This window comes from Papio anubis, chromosome 5, assembly GCF_008728515.1.
Source record: "Papio anubis isolate 15944 chromosome 5, Panubis1.0, whole genome shotgun sequence".
Taxonomy (NCBI): Eukaryota; Metazoa; Chordata; class Mammalia; order Primates; family Cercopithecidae; genus Papio; species Papio anubis.
In genome coordinates this window covers 77977207-77994567 of record NC_044980.1, presented here as the reverse complement: position 1 = coordinate 77994567, position 17361 = coordinate 77977207, and the positions used below count along the sequence as shown (strand labels likewise).

Genomic DNA, 17361 nt, shown 5'->3' with positions numbered 1-17361 from the left:
TGCTTTTCTGGAAAAGATTTTAATTCTTATTTTCTTATGAAGCTTAGTTTGCTGTGATATGAAATTATTGGCTGGAGTTTCTTTTCTTTAAGAATGCTGATCAATAAAATGTCTTTTCTTTGAAAATGCCCAATCTCTCCTGACTTGTAAGGTCTTTTGCTGAGAAGTTTGCTGTTAGCCTGATACAGTTAATTTCGGGCATGATCTGACTTTTTTCTCAAGCTACATTTAAGATTTTTAATATTTTTAGCATTGACCTTGGGCAGTTTGATGATTATATACCTTTGTGATGTTTGCTTTGTAAAACGTTTTGGAGGTGTTCTCTGGATTTCTTATATCTGGATGCCTACCTCTCCAGCGGGATTAGAGAAATTTTCTTGAATTATTCCCTCAAATATGTTTTCCAGGTTGTTGCATTTTTCCCCTTCTCTGTTAGAAATCACAACTATTCATAGGTGTGGTAACTTTTCATAATCCCATCTCTATCAAAGGTTTGTTCAATTCGTAAATTATTCTTTCTTTATTTTTGTCTGATTGAGTTAGTTTGAAAGACCAATCTTCAGTCTCTGAAATTCTTTCTTCTGTTTGGTCTATTTTATTGATAAAGCTTTTGATTGAATTTTGAAATTCCTTATGTCACTCTTTCAATTCTAGAAGCTCTGGTTGATTTCCTTTAAAAATTTTTTATCTTTTCCATAATTTCCTGAATTGCTTTAGAAGTTATTTTTTGATGACTGTCAACATTGTCCAAGATCTCATTGAGCTTCCTTGAAATCCATGCTTTCAATACTTTCTCTATATATTTTTTGTTTTCATTTTGGTTAGGAATCATTGCTGGAAAGGTAGTGCAATCCTTTGATGGGGTCACTACATTAATATTTTTCACGGAGCCAGAATTCTTCAACTGGTTCTTTCTCATCTGGAGGTACTGGCACTTCTATTTTTTTGTAATTATTTTCATGCAGGTAGAATCCTTGTTTTCTTTCTCTATATTATTATTATTTTCTTTCCCCTTCTGTTTCCCCCTCTCTCTAGGTGGTGTGACTATAGACAATGATGCATAGAATATTTTTATTATACTTTGCTTCTATAGCCCTATGACCTTCTGTCAGCAGATTTTATATTGGGCCGTGAAGTTTAACATATAAACCAGTAGGTGGTGCTTATAGGCAAGAGCTAGATGCAGCCAATGCAGCTGGGTACACACTTGATCCTTGTTTACCGGGAGAAGCTTTCTGTTGCCTCAGGCAATGGGCTTATTCATAAAGTGCATGGTGGTCTGAGCACCCTGTTCAGCCCTGAGGAGGCAGACCAAATGGGTGGGCCTGACTGAAATGGCCTGTGTACAGGTCCCCACATGGCAGACACAAGCACCACCATGGGAGAATATAGTGGGTGGCCACAAGGCACCAAGAGTTGTGTGTAGCATGGAGCTGGGAAACTTTAGCCCCAAGTTCCCTGCATAGGGATGAAGGGTGGCCTAAACTCCTAATCCAAGAGAGTGGGGGCTCTAGATGCCTGGAGATTTGCTTGGGTATTAAGCAGACAGAACTCTCCTTCACCAGGATCTCTACACAGGAAGGGTAGGATTTCTCAGGCTTCTGTTCCAGCCAAGCAGGTGTTCTGAATGCCTGGAGATCTGCCTGGGCATAGAGTGGAGATCTGCCACAAGGTCACCACATAGGAAGAGTAGTGCAGAGAGCCCCCCCACAACTCCCCACCACCCACACACCAGGATCTCTGAACAGGAAGAGTTACATGGCTCAGTCTGCTGATTCAGGTAAGCTGGTCTTCTGAATGCCGGGGGATATGCCTGGGAGTGGAGTAGAGAAGGCCTTGCTGCACCATGATCTACATCCAGAAAGATAGCTGACTTAAAGTGTAGATCTAGGACAGTAGGTGCTACAATTATCTGGAGATCTGCCCGGCTGTGAAGCAGAGAGAGTCTCCCTGAACTAAGATCTCTACACAGGAAGAGTGGTATGGGTCAGTCCACTGATCCAAGTGAGTAAGTGTTCCAAATGTCGGGAGATCTGCCTACTAGTGGAACAGAGAGAGCCCTGCTGCACAATTATCTATGTAAAGTAAGAATGGGGTGGTTCTAGTTGCTGGTCCAGGAAAGTGGGTGTTCCAAATGCTTGGATTCCTGCCTAAGGGGTCGCGCGGCACCACAATCTCAGGTGAGCAGGCTGGATCTCCTAGCAAAAGCATGTGAAGACAGATTGCAGGTCACTAGTGACCTTGGTTGCAAGTCTCATTGCTCAGGAGAAACTGCAACTATGGCACCTCCCTTCTTGCTCCAGGCTTGTGACAGGGGAGAGCATGATTTCTACTTATGGAAAAAATGCTCAGCATCAGAAATGCAGATCAAAACTGTAAGGAGATACTATCTCACATCAGTCGGTGTATCTATTATTAAAAAGTCAAAATATAGGTTAGTAAGGTTGTGGAGAAAAGGGTATGCTTACACACTGCTGATGGGAATGTAAACTAGTTAAGCTACTGTGGAAAGGACTTTGGAGATTCTCAAAGAACTTAAAAAAGAACTACCAGCCGGGTGGCTCTTTTTGACAAGTGGCTCACGCCTATAATCCCAGCACTTTGCTTGGTTGAGATGGATTCCCATTTTCCTTTTTGAACTAAAGCTCACAGAGTTGACGCTTATGCACTATCTTCCTGTTTCCAAGTGGCGGAGACATGCTAAAAGCCTCTAATCTGCCATCTTGAAAATAATAAAATAAAACTCCTTTAAAAATTACTAGTAAAAGAAGTAAAATTTCCAGAGGCAAAAAGAATAATAATAATAATGAAGTAGTTGACTAGAACTTCATTATAAAATGGAATAATATCAGGAATAATTAGTGATAATTCATACCAATAAAGGTGTTAATTCATCAAAAGAACATAACGTCTTATGTGTGGCTGCACCTAATTACAGAGTTGCAAAAAGGCATGGGGCAAAAAGATAAAAACTGAAAGGAGAAAATGACAACTCCATACACACAAATTAGAAAACATAGAATAAATGGATAATTTCTTGGAAACTTGTACCCTTCAAAGATTGAACCAGGAAGAAATTGAATATCTGAAAAAACCTTTGTGTCTTCATGTGTCAAATGAGGGTAATAAGTGGACAACTGGTAAAAATACTCACTACAGCACTACACTGGAAGGTTGCATAAAAAGTTTGTGCTTCCTAGTGAGCTTTGAGGTCAGCTGTTCTGAGCAGACATTTTAACTCACTTGTGAATGGCGTGACATTCTAGGAGACACAGAGTCGTGAGATAAACTTTCTGAAAAGCCATTACGGGATCAGGATAGCTTTCAGACTTGGTAGAGTTATGGAAGAGATGTCACATAAATAATTAAGTGAGGTCAAAAGATTAAAACATTTTTCTTTTTAAAATGCTCCTCTCCCCTTTTTTGCCAGGAAATTTGCAGTATACTTGAGTTTAAAAAGTGTATATATATATATATTTTTTTATTTTTATATATATAATAAATATATATAATAAAAGTAACTGTAAATTTATTTATTTATTTAATTAGTTCCTTGTATTTGCTCTCACATAATGCAACAATTTCTGGCCAGACGTTGTAAATACAATATGGATCCACTATGTCTTTTATACTTTCTCATATTTTGTGCCACTTTGTGGACATTTAGGAAGATATTTGTGACTTTATTATCCATACTGTGTATTGAATTTCTCATTTTGATGGTAATATTTGAAATTTTCAATAGTTATTTTTAAATTCTTTTTTCCTTCATTTTTAATATTCTATTTTTATGTTAACTGACATAATATACTTTACAATCAATGTAGTAGGCTCCTCCAGTGCCAAAGTGAGGAGGATATTAAAACATTCACATTAAAAATCCTCACATGGAGTTTGTTCCACATCTTTAAAGAAAGTGGCCAAGTTTTATACCTCAGAGCACACACTAGGCTGTCAGTGGCTCTGCAGCTGAGTGGAGAAGGGAGACATGGAGGAGGACTTTCAGTTCATTTTTATTTGATGTGTTTCAGTTATCATTGACAAATTTGGTACTTGCCAACTTTGATTCTAGAACATTTCTGGATTTCCACTAGTAAACCGACTTGCAATGAAGTGGCAGATTCCTCCTGAAGATATTCTGGCCTATGGTTTTCTCTGTTCCTTTTTATCATCTTCTAACTTTCAGTGAATTTGAAAGTCGTGTTTCCCAAAGACCCTCTTCTACTACATTATTTGTTGTTTTGGGACTGCTCTAAGTTGTTTGTTTGTTTGTTTGTTTTTTGAGACGGAGTCTCACTTTGTCTCCCAGGCTGGAGTGCAGTGGTGCGATCTCGGTTCATTGCAACCTCCGCCTCCCGGGTTCCATAGACTCTCCTGCCTCAGCTTCCCGAGTAGCTGGGACCACAGGGGCGAGCCACCACGCCCAGCAAATTTTTGTATTTTTTAGTGGAAATGGGGTTTCACCATATTGGCCAGGCTGGTCTGGAGGGCCTGACCTCGTGATCCACCCACCTCGGCCTCCCAAAGAGTTGTGATTACCGGTGTGAGCCATCGTGCCAGGCCTGGACTGCTGTAAGTTTTACTCAATCCACCCAAAACACAAGACACACTAATTTCAAAAATACATTTTCTAATTTGCATATTGAACAGAACCCATTAAAAATACAAATATATACATAAACATAGCTTACACTGATACATATTCCACCCGAAGGAGATTTTATTCTAGATTTATTGTCTTATATTCTTTGTGTTTCTATACATAGTATTAAATTATTCCAATGCCAAATTTATCACTTCTGGCATCGATACTAAAATAATAATATATAAGTTAACACAATTTGTTCATCAGACTTATCTTCTATACAGTAGTCTGTATTTATTCATGGTTTTACTTTCCATGATTTCAGTTACTCACAGTCAACTGTTGTCTTAAAATGTTAAATAGAAAATTCTAGGAAAAAAAATCCATAACTTGTGCCATTCTAAGTAACATGGTGAAATCTCATACCAACATACTTTGTCCAGCCTGAGGGTTGTGGTGAATCATATCTTCATCCAGCATATCCACCCATTAGCTATGCATATCATCTGCTGCTCCCGACATTTAGCTATAGACATCATCATGGTTTGGTGATCCAGGATTACCCAAAGCAAATGATCCTTCTTCTGACATATTGTCAGAAGGTCAATAGTACCTTAACACTACATCACAATGCCTAAGTCATTTACCTCACTTCATCTCATCACGTAGATATTTTATGATATTGTATAATCACAAGATGAAGGGGAAGTACAGTACAATGAGATAGTTTAAGAGAGACCACAGTCACATAACTTTTATTAAAGTAAATTGTTATAATTGTTCTATAAGTTGTATCTCTTACTGTGCCTAATTTATAAATTATTTATTATTTAATTATTTATTACAAAATATTTAACATTTATTATAAATTATTTATTTATTATTGTTATGCATGTATAAGAAAAAAGTATATATAGAATTTAGTCCTATCTTCGGTTTTGGGCATCTATTGTGTGTCTTTGAATATCTCTCCTGCAGATAAGGGGGAACTACTATAGCTCTGATATCTTTTATACATGGACCAAGTACAATCATTCAGGGATGAAACATAGTCAAATAATTTCTGTGAAACAATATCTGATACCACTTATGCAAAAGTAATTTTCTAGAGTTAAAGGAATATCTGTATGCATGTGTGTGTATATACATATATATTTTAATTAGAGAAGGGTTCTTACTGAGTAGACCAGGCTGGTCTTAAACTCCTGGGCTCAAGGGATTCTTACACTCCATCCTACCATGTAGCTGAGACTACAGGAGGGCATTACTGGGCCCAGCAACTCTATATGTATTTTTTGAGTGCAGAAAATGCAGAAGTTACTCATTCTACATTATCATCACTAATGATAATATCCAGCACTGGTTATTTTTCAAGCCTAGTAAATATGGGTTCACTTTAACTCTTTTTATGTAAACTTTCTGTTATGGGTTGAATTTTGTCACCGACCACTCATATGTGTGTTGAATCCCTAAATCCCAGTACCTCAGTATGTGACTGTAATTGGAGATAGGGCCTTTACAGTAATAATTACATTAAAATGAGGTAATTACAAGGGCTTTTATTCAATCTGGCTGCTATCCCTCTAAAAAGGGGAAATTAAGACACTCAAGAGAAACCAGGGGGACTTACACTTGCACACAGAAAGGTGATTATATAAGCACGCAGCAAGAAGGGGGCCATGTGCAAGCCAAGAAGAAAACCCTCAGAAGAAACCAAACCTACAACATTTTGATCTTAAACTGTGAGAAAATAAATTTATGCTGTTTCAGCCATACCATCTGTGCTATATTTATGGCAGCCCTAGAAAACTAAAATACTTGCTTAAGATCAGTTTATTAAAAACCAAAAACAAACAAACAAACAAAAAACTAGCTAATAGAAAGCAAATTACCAAATAAGCAATTTACCAAATAACATGTTCAAAAAGAATCACCAAAACATTTTGCCAAAAATTTAGTTTCCAATTGTTATTTGGCTGATAAATTTGACAACAGTTCGCTAAGCCAGGCTTAACAAGTTTAAGCAATTTTAGACATTGAGGCTTAAAAGTTAGAGCAAATTTGGGGTCATTTTATAAAACAAATAAAATAACAAAAATAAAAATACAAAGGATGTCAGTATGTTACAGACAGGAGAGCATACTTCATATTTATCACCTGGCAAACTAGAGAAAAGTTGCATCAAACTGTTTAATGCATCTGTGAAGTGCTAAAGTCATCTGCTATCATCAGCACTAATAATGACAGGGATAACAATAATAATCTGCTACATTTACATAATAGTTTTTACTTTGGGAAAAGATTTTCAAATACATCTCCTCATTTGGTTCTTATAATGACTCTTTGAGAAACTAACGTAAATGTTTTACAAGTCTCATTTTATGAAAGAGAAAATTAGAGTACAAAGAAGATACTGACCTGACAATATCATGTAACCGGAGCTAGACTTCTACTTCAGGTTTTTAAAATGCTTTTAAATTAATAGAGTTCATGATTTGCAATGTTTTCCTAAATTCTATAAAAACACACTTAGAACCATAAATTTTCATTAACCATAACAAACAACTGATAAGCGAGCATGTGTTAAACAATTGAGATATTAGAAAGAAAGATACGTCTCTGATGAGCAGGGCAAAAGGGAATGTAAGTCAAAAGATATCTAAAGACTCTATAGCTTCTGGAATAACAAATTGGTAGTTTTCCTTATTTTTCATTCATTATTTCAGAAAGCATTTAACTTTTGATACTATCACCACTGTAAAATATAATAGTAACAATAAATAAACCTCCATGTTGTCCAAAAAAAAAAAAAAAGTTAGTAATTACTTTGACTAAAGTCAAAGAGTCAATAAATAAGATTCCCAAAATCCAAAATGAAGCTCTTTCATTTTGGTAGAAAGGCTTTTACCACATTTACCTTTATGGTAAAAACCCTAAATGATACAAAGCTTTCTAAAATTTCAGAGTACAAAGCAATATCTTTTCTGGGGTTATTAGATTAGATTTACTGAAAGATGGACTATATCATATAAGATGAAGAAGAATTCATATTTTATTAGAGCAAAGATATAGGAAGAGCATCACAAAGTTTGAGGAATGGCAATCCATTCATCTTGTTCGAAATATATTGTATAAATAAAGAGCTTCTGGAATAATCACATACTAGAATCTGATTATGGCAAGCATTTTCTACAAGTCTAAAATTTGCAACAAATGTATTAGAAAATGGAAAGCCAATCAAGCTTGTATTATTTAATATTCTTTTAATTATAAAAAGATACTTAGGTTGAACATCCCCAATACAAATATTTGAAACCTAAAATGCTCCAAAATCCAAAGGTTTTTGAGCATCAACATAATGCCACAAGTGGAGAATTCCACACACAAGTACTTAACAAAAACTTTGTCACCGACGCACAATTATTAAAAACAATGTGTAAAATCATATTGTGTATAAGGTGTGTAGGAAACATAAATGAATTTCATGTTTAGAATTGGGCCTCATCCCCAAGGTATCTCGTTATATATATTCAAGTATTCCAAAATTTGGAAAAAAATATCAAAATCCAAAACACTTCTCATCCCAATAATTTTGGATATGGGATAGTTAGCTTGTACCAATTCTACTTGGGGCAGAAGAACCTGAGGGGAATTTGGGTACAAAGCCCAATAAGATTTAAAAGTTGGTGTATTATGATGTTATTAACCAAAATACATAAGCTAGAAGAAACTGATGTGCTGTGGAAAGGTAAAGTGGTTCTGTATGTCACAAATATCTTTTATATTAAAGATATAAATTAATCTTTTTGGTAACATTATCCAATTGTGCTACTTGGAATACTGGGTAATTAAATAAAAAATCAAATTACATTATTTTAGTTGGGTCAAGAAATCCATTTTTGAGAGGGGAATATCGAGTTTTTAAAATTATCTTAGAAAATAGATGAATAGGGGTAGGAGAGAGAGAGAAAGAACACTCTCAAGGAACAATAGAGATTCCATACTATTTCCCATAAATCATTTTTCTTTTAACTATATTATTTTACTTGTATTGCCTATGTGACTATGGGATATTGTAGGAAGATTATAATGTATTATTAATGAAGGCACTTGGCTTTTTGAGGGGATGAGGGCACCCGATAACAGATTATAAAAAATGAGAAAGTTTCCTTTACAATGATATAAACCTCAGAATGAAAATTCCTAGATTACCAACAAATCACACTAATTTCTAGTTCCAAAAACCTAAGAGGAATATGAAATATCTACATATTTGCAAGAAAATAAAGAATACATTCCAATAAGTAAAAATTGGTATGGCGATGTTTGTAGAATTTACAATGCCACAAAAAATATAGACATTGCTTAACACTTTTATTTCAGTATATAAAAGTTAACATAATTATTTTAACATAAAGCCAAGAATTGTGTTATTTTATTTTTCCATAATATTAATGTTAGTTTAAATTTTTATTATATATTTTCTTGGCAGCATAATGATCATTTTACAAGCCCTCTTGCTATTTCTTCTTCACATCAAACTCATTCTGGCCCATGGCCATTCTATTTGCTTTTATTTATTCTCAGACTATCCTGATCTAGATCTTTTACATTATTACTGCTCTGCACATTTCCAGTCTCTGTTAGAATACGAGTGCTTCAGAGAACTTGTCTATGGTCACTTTAAATAATACCCACCCATCATTCATTCTTGCTCTCATTTTTCTTCCAGGCGTTCGTAGCTGCTCAGTGTTAGTTTTCCCTCACTGAAAAGACACATTCCAATGGAACAGGAATTTTTCTTCAGAAGCCTGGAGATAGAGTCCATGATCCACTTCTCCTGTGTTGTGCCTAATCTTTCCATTGTCCATTGGTTCGTCTGGCACTGTTTGGCACAAAGAGAGTCACCAGCCACCTGTTTTCTAAATGAATGAATTAAAGAATGAGGCAGTTTTTGCCAAACAATATTTAATGCAAATCTTCTTATTCTTGCGTTCCGATATCTGTTATTCTTGCTACATTTCTTTATTTATTGTTAAAGTATGCTGTGGGCTGTCAGAATGAACTTCCAGTGGCAAACTCAGGTGGACAAACAGAACTAGGTGGCCATCATTGCATGAAGGAACAGTCACACACTCTTGTGTTCTCTGAAAGATGTTGTAAAAGTATCACAATACCTACCTGCCTACAGTCAAGCCAAACTACTTTCTGTTGTGGGTACCAAGATAAACTATGGCCAGTAATCATCTACCCACCAGCAGTTTGAAAGAAATATCTGACAGAAACTTCTGGTTTTGGACTTGGAAAGCAAACAGAGCTCACCTGCCCAGCCAATCAGGGCTCAGCTGTATCAACCAATCAGGGATCCGTTGCTTTGACCAATCAGAACTTAGCTGCACTGGCCAATCAGAAATGAGCTTTCATCCTTAATCTGCATAAACAAACTTGGTTGGGAACCTGGTGTGGGGGGTACTGTTGTTCTATAAAATCATAACCCTCTCTTTGTTCTCTGCAACACACTTTCATTTAACCCAAGGTGGTGGTGTGTGCTGGGTTTTCAGACTGGACTGTTCACTGGAATAAATTATTTTTGCTTTAAAGCTCCTTTCAGAGACATTTTGTTCACACCCTCAATTTTGATTCCATTTTCAATCTTCTTCGGTTTGTATAACCTTCCAATCAATCATCAGTTTTTACATTTTCTTTTTTTCTTTTTCTTTTTTTTTTTTTTTCATTAGTAGTACATCATCACTGTCTTTCCAACTTACATTTGCCAATTAAAACACTGTTTACTTCATACCTATACTGTAAAATCAACCTCTTGGGCAATGTTGCACACTAATAATTACACCATGCATGTAATTCTAATTGCTTATAAAATGGACACCAACTTGTTATTCTCACACTTTAATCTTGTTCTAAATTATTTTTCTCACACTATTTCCTACTGCTACTTATCACCCCTTATTATTGCTTTAGTAATTGTTGGGCTTGCAATATCTCATTTTTATGTGTTTTAGTTTTCTTTCACTGTACATGAACCATTTTTTCTTTTTAATTTCATATTTTATTCTTCAATACTTAATTTGTGATGCACCTCCATTTATTTCTTTTCTGATTCACTCCATTTTCCAATATTATCTCTTGAAATTTAATGTTTTATATCAGATAATATCTTGCAAATGTAGATTATGATAGAGCATAGTTTTGCTGATTGATTAGTATTTTTCTCACTCTAAATTATTACCCTTACAACTTAGAAATATAAGTGCATGCATAGAAACTTACTGTAAAACTTGGTCTCTGTGATGAAATAGGTTAATTATATACATATTCCTAGAGGGATAAGGCCTAATGTTGTTTTTTGAAACACACAAGCTTCCTAAAGTTAGCAACAGTATTTAATTTTAAATACAATTTTCTGAAATAGTGAAAAATATGGTATAGGAATGTTTATAAAAGATTCCTGTATTGTATAGTAAGTAATAATTTGTCAAGCATAGACAGTAAGACTAATGAAGAGAACAACCAAATGGAGAGACAAATGGGTCTGTATACGTTGTAAATATCTTTGTTGTAGGTAATTTAAAAGATAATGTATTAAAGGATAGAGTAAACTAAGAAAGTGGGAAATTAATGCTTTCTGCCTGAATGCTTATTTGGCTAGAACAGATATTCAATTTACATCGAGGTAAGGCCATTGCTGTCAAATTTTGGTCTAGATGGTTTCACACCGGGTGTTACTAGGTTTTAAGTATTCTAGAATAATTGATTTTTTAAAAATCTATTACAAGATTCTGATGAGCAGAGTTACAACAGTCCAAACAAGTTGGCTAAAAAAATAAATAAATTAGACTAAAAGTAAAGATAGGTGAAATTTATTTGGAGAATGCAGATTCTAAAGCTGATATTGGTTTTGTTTTTGATGTTAGAGTACGTAAGTCTTGGTTGTAGTGATTAACCTAAAATCAACTTATTTCTTTGGGATATTGAATGAGTATAATCAAAATCATAAGTGAGTAGCAAAAAGTCACATGGGTTCCAATGCCACCAAGATATAACAGATCAACAATCAGAGTTTTTGCCACAATCATATGTAATTACTTATCCTTTTAAAGTTTAGAATTCAGAATTCTGATAGTAAAGAAATTCTAAAAATAAATATGATTAATTTTTTAAAATATGTAATAGCTACTGCATTATTTTTATATCATTCTTAAAAAAGATAAAATCACAAGAGCTAGTCAACTTCAATGAAATACTAGAATAAATAAAATGTTATAAACTATCAAAAAAAAAAAAAAAACAAGAGTGTTGGAAATGATTATTTCTTTGCATCTATTCAGCTATATAGGCAAGTTACTTTAACAGATTCCGAAGAGGTTGATTTAACTATCAAAACAATACAGATTGAGCACCTTTAAACTGAAAATCCAAAATTTGAAATTCTCCAAAATTTGAAACATTTTGAATGTCAACATGACGGCACAGGTAGAAAATTCTACATCTGATACCTTTGGTTTCTGATGATTTGATGTACAAAAACCTTGTTCATGCATAAAGTCATTAAAGTTCATGCATAAAGTCATTAAAAATATTGTACAAAATTACTTTCAGGCTATGTATATAAGATGTGTATAAAACATAAATGAATTTCTTCTTTAGACTTGGTCTTTATCTCATTTTGTATATGCAAATATTCCAAAATATAACAAAATCCAAAATGCTTCTAGTCCCAAACATTTTGGATAAATGATACTCAACCTGTATAATTTGTATTCACTTTTGAAATGGGCTTTCACTTTAATTTTGAAAATGACTAAGACATTCAGGAAAACATGACTTTTGCAATTTGTCGACTGAACTGTGGAGTGATTATCTTTTTGCTCACTTTCCCCCCTGCAACCACACTTCTCCTTGTCCGTGTAGAGGAACTACAAAATCTGGTTAGTATCTGATGTATTCTGAGTGGAGATAACATGTTGTAGTGTTTTGACCTTTTCAATATTCTACACTTTAATTGGCTGTCCATTCTATATCCTCCCTACAGGTTAGTGGGACAGAAAGCAAGGGAAAAATGCAATGAGTAGCCGATCAAATCACAGAACATTGAAAAGGTCAAAGCTGTATAGTAGAAGACTGTAATCGACAGAATGTATGAGACATTAAAATTCTACCACTTCATTCTTATGGCAAATACTATAATGAAATAGAAAATGGCACTATATAAATCTGTTTGTATGATAATCATTGTTCTGAGAACTGAAAACATAATTTAACATATTCCAATTATAATTTTAAAAATTGCATTATTTTGGCATCCTACAGATTTTGTAGTGTAGTTAAATTACACACTGTTAGCAGAACTAGTTGTTTAACAGTATATATTCAGTCTAACACAGGATGACATATTAATATTACATTAAATGGCTCTACATTTATAAAAATCTAAAGAGACATCCCTAAAATAAAGAACTAAAGAATACTTTTTCTCTTACACAGGACTCACTAAACTTACTTGAAGAACTTATGGAAATCATTTTTTTGTTTTTAAAGAGAGAAGTAATATGAGAGAGTTTTTTTTTTCCGTTTAGACAAAAGCAATCTTAATTGATGATTTTTTAAAAAGACTCAGTAGTCCCTAAAATAAAGCTCTACAGCCTGAAGCAAGAAATATATTTGGCATCTGGTTCTTAGATAATAATTAAGGAAGACAGGTTCAGTCAGAACATTGGTCTAGAAGCCACAATTTAAGTGTCACTTCATAGAGTCAATATTCCCTTGACCACTCACATCTAAAGGAGATCAACTGAAAAAGAGGGGGGGGGGGGCGGGGAAAAGACTTACAGAATTTCAACAAATGATTTTGTAATGAATGTTGGCATAATTCAGATGGAATAAAAAGTTTACAATGAATTGTTACAGAACATGATATTTTAATACCCATATTTGCTGTCAAATTTTTAAAAAGATCATGCTTATACATAGCCATTAATATTAATAACAGTTGGTGTATAATTGCCTATAGAAAGGAATCAATGTGTTTATAATTTGTTTTCAGCTGTTATTTTATTTACATTTTTAATAAGTTTGATAGTAAGAGGTTTTGGAAGAAATGAAAAGCTACATATGTACATTTTAAATTTCCTACCAATGCCTTTTTATTGTAACTCTATAGATCAATGAAGAAGTCCAGAAATTCTTTCCCTTTTTTGGGAAAATAGAATAGTTGCTTCCAAACTTTTAGTCTCTTAACTGGAATTATATCAGACTTTGTGTTAAAAGTCTTTCAGCTCAACTTTAAGTAGGAAATGCACACGTGAATTAAAAAAAAAAAAAAAAAAAAAAAATTAGGCACCAGCATTTCCCTCCATGAGCAAACAGGTAAAAATTACTATCAGATTTTTCAGACATTGAATATGCCTAATTTAAAATTATGAAATAAGACTTATTTTCTAATAATACTAACTGTATTCTTTTCTTTTTAATTTTGGCAATCACAAAGTGGGTCTGCAATGAAATTCACTTAGCTTTTGGGATACTGTTTCCACTGATTTCAGAGTTCTGGGAAACTCAGTCAATTTTTATTTATCTTATGATTGCTGAGCATTGTTTAAGATTGTACCCATTACCTACTGCATTTACAGATGTCTAAGTATAAGCAAAGCAGTGGCGGTTACACATTGCCCTGACTTTGGAGAAAGGAAATTTTGTCTTAGTGTCATCCTCTGTCCTCCTGAACAGCAGCAGCTTTTGGAGTAATACTTTGAGTTTACTTTTGTGGCTTTGGCAATATATTAGTGTACACGCTCTATAACCCTTCTTCTTGAAATCCAAATAATTTGTTTATTTCTTATCTAAACCTTACACTCGTTGGATCCAACAATGTGCTTACAGTCTCTTTGACTAAATAGGTGACAGTGGGGATGCAGCTCAAGGATGATTTTTGGAAAATTTTCTCTAACATTTAAATTATCTCTAAAATTTTCTCTAAAGCCAAAAAACATTATAAGAATGTTCTGCTCATTAATCCAAATGCTTTTTAAAATATATTTGTTAATGTACAAACCTAGGCACCACATTTTTGTTAAATATTTACTAGGTTGATTGTTTCCTAAGCCAAACTGTGGATATCAATACACAGATATGTTCCTAGATTCCCTTAAAACATAAGGGAATAATGTTTAAATTTTCCTTTTCCTGTGTGTCAACTCATTACCTCAAATCAAAATCTTGTGACACCATTTATTCTTAACTCCGGGGTTCAGCATAAAAACTTCATATTCTCTGTTTTTCAGGACTTGTTCTTGATAGAAAAAGCCAAACTTTTTATAAAATTACAAATTATTGCTCTTTCATATAAGCCTAGCTTTTACAAATCAAGAGAATTGGCATTGACAAATTGTCTCTGATATTTGACAGTTTGATATTTATCTTTTAAAACTGGAAGCTAAAACACAATTGACCTGGTTTATTCAACAGCAACATCAGATGTGTATAAAAGGGGGAAGGTGGAGAAATTATTAATGGGTAAATTAAAATGATGGAAGAGACATTTCAATCAAATTAATGGATACTTGATCTTGCTCAGATCTCAATCAAATAATGTATCGGAAGAACCCGCTCCCGATGGTTACGTGGGTTCTTTTCTATTTCCTAAGTGTCTTGGCTGGTTTCATAAATAAAGGGAAAGAGCACGAGAGAGAGAAATTTAAAGCTGGGTGTCGGGGGGAGACATCACATGTCGGCAGGATGCGTGATGTTCTCGGAGCGGTAAAACCAGCAAGCTTTTATCAGCAATTTTCAAAAGGGGAGAGGGTGCACGAATAGGGTGTGGGTCACAGAGATCACATACTTCACAGGGTAATAAAATATCACAAAGCAAATGGAGGCAGGGCGAGATCATAGGACCACCAGATGGGGCGAAATTAAAATTGCGAATGAAGGTTCAGGCATGCATTATAATTGATAACATCTTATCAGGAAACAGGGTTTGAGAGCAGACAACCTGTCTGACCAAAATTTATTAGGCGGGAATTTTCCTCATCCTAATAAGCCTGGGAGCGCTACAGGAGACCGGGGCTTATTTCATCCCTTCCGCTTGGACCATAAAAGACCGCACGCTTCCAAGGGGGCCCGTTCACAGGCCTGCCCTCAGGGGCGCATTCTCTTTCTCAGGGATGTTCCTTGCTGAGAAAAAGAATTCAGCGATATTTCTCCTATTTGCGTTTGAAAGAGGAGAAATATGGCTCTGTTCCGTCTGGCTCACCCGCGGCCAGTTCAAAGTTACCTCCCTTGTTCCCTGAACATCGCTGTTATCCTGTTCTTTTTTCAAGATGCCCAGATTTCATATTGTTCAAACACACATGCTTTACAAACAATTTGTGCAGTTGACACAATCATCACAGGGTCCTGAGGCGACATTCATCCTCCTCAGCTTATGAAGATGACGGGATTAAGAGATTAAAGACAGGCATAGGAAATCACAAGGGTATTGACTGGGGAAGTGATAAGTGTCCATGAAATCTTCACAATTTATGTTCAGAGGCTGCAGTAAAGACAGGCATAAGAAATTATAAAAGTATTAATTTGGGGAACCAATAAATGTCCATGAAATCTTCACAATTTATGTTCTTCTGCCGCAGCTTCAGCCGGTCCCTCCATTTAGGGTCCCTGACTTCCTGCAACAATAATGCATGTATAAAAAATTTTTTGAGCAGATGTCAGTATGAACCGAATATTATAATGATCTATTATGATAAGGCTACCTTAAGGAAAATGGTCTTTATTATTTACAAATATATAATAATATTTTCAGGTTAAAAGATAAAATTTCTGATACTTTCTTTCAGAAAATCTAGAAAAAAGTTAAAATATAAATGTGTATAATGGATGCAGAGACAGATAAAGCAATATAGTGAATGTAGAGACATATAAAACATTACTGTGGATGGAGAGGCATATGAAACAATATTAAAGAGACAGATAAAACAATATTGATAGAAGATTAGTTATTACTGAAACCTGATTATGGATACATAGAAATTCATTGTTTTATCTATTTGATATTAATGTTTAAACAGTTTTAAAATTCTAATTTTGATAACAATAGTTTATCAAACTAAAAATTCTTCTGACAGTAAAAATAAACTCTGCATTCTCCATAAAAATACTGTTTGATGGCACTGCACGTTTATGAAAAACATAAAGAAACTGGAGGAGATAAAATCCTTTAAAAAGGGAAACATATCATGTAAATCTATATTTAATTGACTTTTCCATTGAAGGCACATTCCAGTCAATGAAGCACATAGGGACCACAGCTTAAGTAGTAAATGGGAATCTGATGGGCTCAGAATTCAGGCATAGCGGTGTGGTTGATACTTGAAAGGAGAATGCCAGAGAGTAGGGAAATTAAGAGGAAAGATATTAGATCCTGTGAACAAATGTTCTCTGAAAAGGAATCTGAAAGAGAGATTTGTATTCCAGTGAATAGTTTGCAAACTGGAGAGACCCAGTCTTGGGTGTAAAATGAATGTACTTTCCAAAGAAAAAAAAAGAAAGAGGGTTTGGATTTTATATCAAAAGTCCCTGCCCAGTTTCCCAATCAGGTATGGTATGCAAATACAGGATTTAAGCTTTCCTAGGTTCCGATTATTTGGTGCAGTGGAGTTGTGACTGGTTGATACAGCTGAACCCTGATTGGCCAGGGCAGATGAGTTCTGATTAGTTGGTTTCCAAGCCCAAAACCAGAGATCACTGGTTTCTTTCAAACT

General features: G+C 34.5%; 1 long non-coding RNA gene across 1 annotated transcript in view; it reads left to right on the top strand.

Moving 5' to 3' along the window:
• Positions 1 to 13905, top strand: part of LOC116274923 — a 33972-nt gene extending 20067 nt beyond the window's left edge. Inside the window, exon 2 of the long non-coding RNA XR_004183760.1 lies at positions 9318 to 13905. This is a non-coding gene — a long non-coding RNA (uncharacterized LOC116274923). The remainder of the gene's footprint in view (positions 1 to 9317) is intronic.
• Positions 13906 to 17361: the final 3456 nt, after the last annotated feature.